Genomic DNA, 8,000 nt, shown 5'->3' with positions numbered 1-8,000 from the left:
GGAGGATGGAAGGTGTTCATAATAACTCCTAGGGTTTTGACTTGGGTTACAGGATGGAAAACAATATCATTCACTGAGATACAGTATTGGGGAAAGGCTAGGCATTGCAAATGAGGAGTGAGAAACAACATGTAATATCATGACTTTGAGTTCTGGATAATTAGAAGGGACTTTAGAAGAAAACATGTCATCTGAGTAAACATTCTGAGGTTCATTTGAAATTACTAGAGCTAAGATATAATTTTGCAATTTGCCCTCATGTAGGTGTTAATGGAAGTAAGGAGTATTGGTAAGATTATAAAATGAGAATTGAAAATGAATATAGAATTTATAAAGCATAAAATGTAAAGAAAAGACAACCAACACTGAAACTTAAGACATTATAAACCAATGAATGGTTATAAGATGATGATCCAGCAAAGGAAGCAAAGAAGAAACTGCAGTAATAGGTGGATTGAAAAAATCATAGGCTGGACTCAATGGAGGAGAATGTTAGATGCTGATGAGAGGTCAAGAAAGATTAGAGCTAAAAAAAAGTCCGTTTTATTTAGTGATTCAGAGTGGCTTTAGCTAGAGATATTTCAGAAAGGAGATAGGGCTGAAAGTTGGACTAGAATGAGTCAAGAAGAGAGTGAGGAAAGAAGTTTGCCTATGAAGGAGGGGTGAGATATAGGGAAAGGGTTTGAGAGTTATATACATTTTTTTTAATGGAGGAGACATAATCATGTCCAAAAGCTGATGTTAATGATCTATAACAGAGAAAAGAAGGAGAGATTAATCATACATTATATATGAAGGAAAAATTATGGCATTTTATTAAAAACAGGATAATTCACCAAATGAATACTGAATGCAGAAGGCAGAAAATCTTAGCAATCTTCTCCATCTCACTTTCAGAATGGTGGAGGCTGTATTTCACATCAAGGATGAGATTAGATTGTGTCAAGAGGAAATGACTGAAGATAATGAAATGGGAGTCCTCTATCAGTGATTCTCCCAAATCATCCTATCGTGAAGCTCAAAATCGAGGACCTTGCTTACACACTTGTAACTTCCTTTCTGATTTTTAATCCTCCCTCTAAATTATAAGCAGAAATACTGTATGGCTGAGGAAAACTTCTAACATGAAAACTAAATAAACAACAAACAGGAGGGAAAAAAAGCAGTTCAGAGTAAATCTGTAAAGAAAAAAACTATAAAAGAACTACCATTGATAACCTCAGAAAAATTAGAGAAGACATTGTACTGATGAAACATAATTAATAAATGATAACAGAAATGAAAAAGAATACAATAGCTGGAATGGTAGATCAAGTTGAAGAAACCTCTTAGGAAATACAAGAAGAAGATGAAAGAAACAATGAAACAAAGATAAAAAAGAAAACTTACAGAATAGTGCAGAATGTCTAAAATCCGTAAAAGAAGATTCAGAAAGAAAGAACAGGAAATCATTAATGATTCAATTCAAGAAAAATTTCCAGAAGTGAAGGGCATGAGTTACCGGATTATAAAGCTCCACAAAATAAAACATATGAAAGTATAAATATAAAATGTACATAAAATGGTACAATGTATGAAAACAGACCTATTCCAGGGCATATCACTAAATTCAGAACAGCAGGGATGAAATATATGCTCAACAAACTTCCAAAAGGATAAAAATAAAGAAACTCACCTGCATGAGCAAGACTCAAAACGGCTTCATCCTAGCAACACTAGAAGCAAGAAACACTGGAGAAATGATTTCAAAATTCTAAAGGTTAATGGTTGCAAACTAGATTTCTCTATTCCTCCGAACAGTAAAGCATGAGATTGGATAAAAACAATGTAGGATATTAGAGGTCTTTAAAAATTCTCTTCCTATGTACTCATTATGAAGAAAAAAAAGAATCAAGAAAGAGGAAGATTAGGAAACAAGCACTCCAAAATAGAAGAGAGGTAGACAGAATTCCCTAAAAAATAGGGAAGGCAGATCCCAAGATGTCAGTTATGCATCCAGAAGAGTGAGCTATCATCTCAACTGGGAAAGTCTGACTAAACAAACAGAAAGAAAGCTGTCATTATGTTGCCATCATATCATCTTTTTAACTTGTGGACAGATGACCTGGTAACTCTTACACAGAATATTTTCTGTACTTGGATTGTCATATTCATTTGCTATAAAATCTCTGCTTTCCTCCTCTCTTCTGCTACCATGAAACAGTAAGACACTCACATTATTCCAAAAAAGGATCTGACATAGTCCTGAGAGCTGCAGGTAGAAAGAAATAAAGTGAATTAAAAAGAGTGCTGATGGACTGGGGTAAAGAAGAGTTGGTCTCACTAAATTCCAAGTGTGGTCACAGTGACAGCACTGAACAAACCAGCTGGAAGAGAAGCTCACGGTCTGAACAGATACACGAATAAGTCAACTAAGAAATTAGGGATGAAGCAAGTATTATTCCAATATTAGTGGCTGGTATCCTTAACTAGCCTGCTATAGTATCCCATTTTAAATATGGGAAATGTCCTGAAACTAAATTAAAAATGACGTAGTCACAAGCCATATTAAAAACTGGGAAATTTTTCTGCAGAATTTGCATTTGTTCTTAAATATTATATTCTCTTGGAACACCATTTTCCTGCCACACTACCAGTTGATTTTGTTTTCTAGTCCTGTAACTTTACATGTGATTGGACAGTGTTAGGTCTATAAAGTCAGAGAGAGAGCTGCATATAGATAGATAGGTAGGTAGGTAGGTAGGTAGATGATAGATAGATAGATAGATAGATAGATAGATAGATAGATAGATAGATAGATAGATAGATAGATAGATAGATGGATAGATGGATAGAAGGGTGATAGGTAGTTATGAGTGATGAAAATGTGTAGCTATGAGTGTTAATTCTAGTATATGCTAGTACATTTTCCTAGTACATTTTCCTCCTAAATCCCAGTACATTCTCCTCCTAAATCCCAGTACATTTTCCTCCTAAAATATGTATTGTTGATTAACTTTTGTAAGACTGCTTGAAAATTTGATATAGTCAATGACCATATGGAATTTCAGTTCTAAAATACTAATCTCATTTGCAGAGACATCACTGTAAAATGTTGGTCCTTCCAGTAACTACAAATTAATCAGTGTCAGACCAGGTTGGTATTTTAATGGAAACCACACAAAACTGTTTTGGCTACCTCTGGCATTAGCAATTCCATAGGCAACAAAATGTTCCTTGATGTCAATGCAGAATGCTACCTCGCCATTTCAATGAACAGTACTTTAGGTTGGCAGTGCCAGCATCAATGATGTAAAGATGATCTTATGATTCTTTGGCAAGAGTAAAGATATTTCCCCTCTTTTATTTGCCAGATTTTATTTTATATTATTACATCTTTCTTCTTCCAATTTTTAACTGTCCATATTAGTCTTCATATCTTTGCCTAAATTTTTGTACAATTGTTCTTATGCAACTAACATATTTAATTCCTCTTACACTCAGCACTAATATACTCTGTATACTCACTTTCTGTATCATATATATAATCTGTAAAGAGCTTGGGTTTGAAAAATGCTCTACCGATCATAAAAATGATTATCAAGCTTATCTAGATGCTTGCAGTGTACCTAGTGAGAAATTTAATATAGTCCACAGTAATTCCCTATTTTCTCAAAGTTTGAAAATCTATTCAGATGTGGATTAAAAGAAAATAGATTTGTGGGAGTCTAAACTTTTATTCTCTTAGCTTAAACTCATTGGCCTGTTCAGGCAGTTTGACATGTTAATAAAATCAGGGTGACAAATTTGATCTCATATTTCAAGGATTATTGACAGATGGGTTGTAGTGGCAACATGTGTGATTTGAGGGGCAACTAGGGCTGCACTGTATAGAAAAGATGAATCAGTTCTAGTCACAAAATGCCAATATGTTAGTGTGGAAGCACATGGAGATCCAGTCTGTTTTAAGCCTAGTCCAACGTCCCTAACAAATCTTTTCATATCTATGGTGAAAATCACTAACAAAAACTAAATGGATAGAAGAGGATTGTGGGAATATGGCAGAGTAGAAAGCTCCAGGAATCAATCCCTCCACCAAACTACTGAACCGGCAGGAAGTATCTGTATCAACTATTTTGAAACTCCAGAGTCTAAAAGAACACTGTGCAGCACTCATGGAAAAGCTGGAGGAAGAGTCAGGTTAATTGAAGGTAAATACCAGTGAATTTCCTCCCCCAGGGAGAAATACCATCCCCTATCTCCAGACTCATGGCAGCCAACAATGAGGACTGCAGCCTGGGACCCTGGTGCAGCTTCTTGGTGCCAGGATGGGATATAAAGACCTCGTCTCACAAACACAGGGACAGGGGTTGGGGTGGGGAGGGTCTGACTGCTGATCACTGCTTTTGATCAGCTATTTAGGATTGCTGGAGACCAGCTCTGAGGGAAACCATCACTCCAAGTGCCTTAGACAAAAGTAGGAGAGGAAACTTAAAGACAGTACTCCTCCTCAAAACTATGGAAACTTAAAGGGCTTCAGTAACTGGGTGAGTGCTGAATGAAGAAAACCCAGCTTCAAAAGCCACAGGAGAAGGTACAGGGGCATATATTGGCACCTCCCCAGCCCACACCCCAATGTAGAATGGAGTGAGCCTGTGTGCTCATTGGGGGTCCCTGGCCCAGTTCCAAAGGGGACAGAGTAATCCCTTTGTGCACACTGGGTTGCCTGTAAGTGTCAATGCTTTGGATAGAAGTTTGAAAGACTGAACCAGGCTCACCTTCCCAAAATTTTCCTCAGTATAGAGAAGCAGCCTGCAGTAGCTAAAGCAATATAAGAAACAATTAATTTAAAGTGACCTTTGGCAAAGGACAATCTGCATTGTCTTATGACAGAATTACAAGAAGGGGGTAAATGTCTATTTCCAGGGGAATAGAGGGAGCATTCAAATCCTGTAAACTATAAATGGGGAATTCAAAGGCACAAGCTCAGAAAATGAAGCAGGCTTCATGGCTCTATGCAGGCTCAGATAAGATATTCACCTCAGGCTAATCTTCTTGAAAGGAGGGCTAAGATCTGAAGATAACCAGCAGCCAGAGCAGAACCAATTTGTAACAACACGGAAAGGTTCTTTATGCTTTGGCTTGTTTGTTTTGACTAGCTCCTGGTGCTCTGGAATTTCTCTATCATATCACTAGCTGCATATAAACTCAAGGAACAGACAGTTCAGGGACTTAATCCCAGAGTTACCACTTTAAAATATTAAAATCTACAGTATGTAACAAAATATAACCAGACAAAGAAAGAAACAGGGAATGATGGCCCATCCAAAGGAAAAAGATAAAATCCAGATGCCATCAATGAAGAGGAACACTTTGGAAATACTGGACAAATACTTTAAAAAATTATCTTCAATATGTTCATGGCAATAAAAAAAAACCATAGAGAATGAACTATAGGATATGAGGAAAACTATGAATAAATGATTGGGAATCTCTTTGAGATTCTTAATAGTAACCAAACAGAAATAATGGAGTTGAGGACTGCAATAACTGAAATGAAAAATTCCCTAGAAGGTTTCAAAGCAGATTAGACTTGGCAGAAGAAATACTTAGTGATTTCAACAACAAAACACTTTAAATGATTCAGGCTGAAGACCAGTAAGAAGAAATAAAAAAAAGTGAACAGAGCCTAGAGACCTGTGAGATATAATCAAGAGTAACAATATAAGAAATAAGGAAGTACCAGAAGGAAAGGAAGCTGAGAAAGCAAAAAAAGGAGTAGTCAAAGAACTGATAGGATACTTCCCAAATTTAATGAAAGACATGAATATGCTTATTCAAGAAGTTCAATGAACCTCAAACAGGATAAGCTTAAAGAGAACCCTATTCAGACATATAACAACCAAACTATTCAATGCCAAGGACATGCAGAAATTTCTGAAAGCTGAAAGAGAAATGAAATGAACTATGTAAAAGGGAATCCAATAAAATTTAGTGTTGACTTTTCATCAGGAACCATGGAGGTAAGAAGGCTGTTACAGAACTGGGACAGAAAATCTCCCTGGTCAGAACAAGCTGTGGAGATGAAGGTAAAGATGCTGAGCTGGAACCCAGCCAAGTACGTCTGTGAAACAAAGTTGAACTTGCGGAGAGTTTAAGAAACTATGATCCTGCCTTAAATCTTTTGAGGTCCCACAAGATAATGTAAGAGCTTTCAATGCTACCAAACTGGAACAGTATTTACAAAACCATTCCTTGCTTCCCTGGATCGTCATCAAGATGGAATTAATTGCTTGGCAAAATATCCAAATAACCTGACTATAGTCCTTTCTGGGGCATGTGATGGAGAGGTTAGAATTTGGAATTTTACTAAATGAAAATATATCATACTTTACAAGCCCATGAAGGTTTTGTACAAGGAATATGTACTCACTTTTGTGGGCCTCTTTTTTGTACTATTGGTGATGACAAAAGTGTGAAGTGCTGACAAATGGATGGGCCAGGCTATGAAGAAGAGGTGGAGCCACTGCATACTGTTAGGAAAAACAGTATGCACCAAAATTGATCGTCACTGGAAAGAAGCTGTTTTTGTCGCATGTGGACAGCAAGTGGATATTTGGGATGACAAAGAACCAATCCCATATGTTCAATGACCTGAGGATTTGACAGTGTAAGTAGTGTTAACTTTAACCCAATTGAAATATATTGGGATGCTGACAATAATATAGTACTATATGATATGACACAAGCAACTCCTCTGAAAGGTTATCTTAGATATGAGAACAAAGGTTATCTTAGATACGAGAACAAATACAATCTGTTGGAACCCTATGGAAGCTTTCATTTTTACTACAGCAAATGAAGTTGACAACTTATATACTTTTGATATGTGGGCACTTGACATGCCTTTAGTGGTACATATGGATCACATATCTGCAACAATGTGATTACTCTTCCACTGGGAAACAGCTTGAGTCTGCTAGCTTTAACAAATCTATTCGAATCTTCCCTGTGGATAAAGGTTGAAGCAGGGAAGTTTATCACACAAAGCAAACACAGCATATTATCTGTGTAGAATGGACTTCTGACAGAAAGAACATTATGTGTGGATCTGATGAAATGAACATTTGTCTGTGGAAAGTGAATGTTTCTGAAAAGTTGGATAAGCTTACATTAAAAGAAAAGGCAGCCAAGGATTATAATCAGAAGTTAAAGGAGAAATTGAAAAATCATCCTGAGATAGAACATACAGCTCATCACCAATATCTACCAAAATCCATCTGCCCCCAGATTCAGAAGTGGTGCATCATGAAAGAAGCTTGTTGACAAAAGGAAGAGAATCATTGTAAACATAGCAAGCCTGGATCTGTGTCAATTGTGCCGGAGAAGAAGAAACACATAGCAGCAGTTGTGAAATAATATTTGGTATTCAGTACTAGCTATAGTTTAGTATGCAGAATGTTTTCAGTGCTCATTTTAGCTACCCTGAAAAATTAAAGATGACTTTGTTGCCAGGACTAGCTAACATTTTATACTTTGATCTCCTTTCTTATTTCATTGAAGAATATAATACTTGTAAACTTATTAATTTCTGCTGTTAGAAAATGCAGTTATATTTTTTCTCTCATCTGTTTATTATGTAGTAGACACTATATGTCTGAATTTACATTTAGGCCCAACATCTATTTATCTTTAATGTTAGCTTGGACAGTGATTGCTATGATTCTTTACAATCCATGATTCCACATAACATTTAAAACTAAGTAAGAACTTTTCCCAACTGAATTTATTTTCTGTGCTTTACATACACTTAACTTTTTAAGACTTTAAAAATGACTAGCTTGTATTTATATAAGTTATAAATTATACATATAATTATTTATATAATAAATTATAATTTATACATAATTATAACTTGTGGTCGAGTCAAGAAATAAAGCAGTCTTTTTCTCAACATTGAAAAAAAAGAAAGTAGTTACACAAAATATTAAAAGTGCTGGAAGAAAACAGTTTCCAAACAA

At 35.9% G+C, this 8,000-nt stretch overlaps 1 pseudogene; it reads left to right on the top strand.

The window, feature by feature from the left end:
• The first annotated feature begins 6,062 nt into the window (after positions 1–6,062).
• LOC143647996 (DDB1- and CUL4-associated factor 13 pseudogene) lies at positions 6,063–7,398 on the top strand (annotated as a pseudogene).
• The last annotated feature ends 602 nt before the right edge of the window (positions 7,399–8,000 follow it).

Source organism: Tamandua tetradactyla, chromosome 10 (genome assembly GCF_023851605.1).
Source record: "Tamandua tetradactyla isolate mTamTet1 chromosome 10, mTamTet1.pri, whole genome shotgun sequence".
Classification (NCBI taxonomy): domain Eukaryota; kingdom Metazoa; phylum Chordata; class Mammalia; order Pilosa; family Myrmecophagidae; genus Tamandua; species Tamandua tetradactyla.
This window is presented reverse-complemented; position numbering and strand designations above follow the sequence as displayed.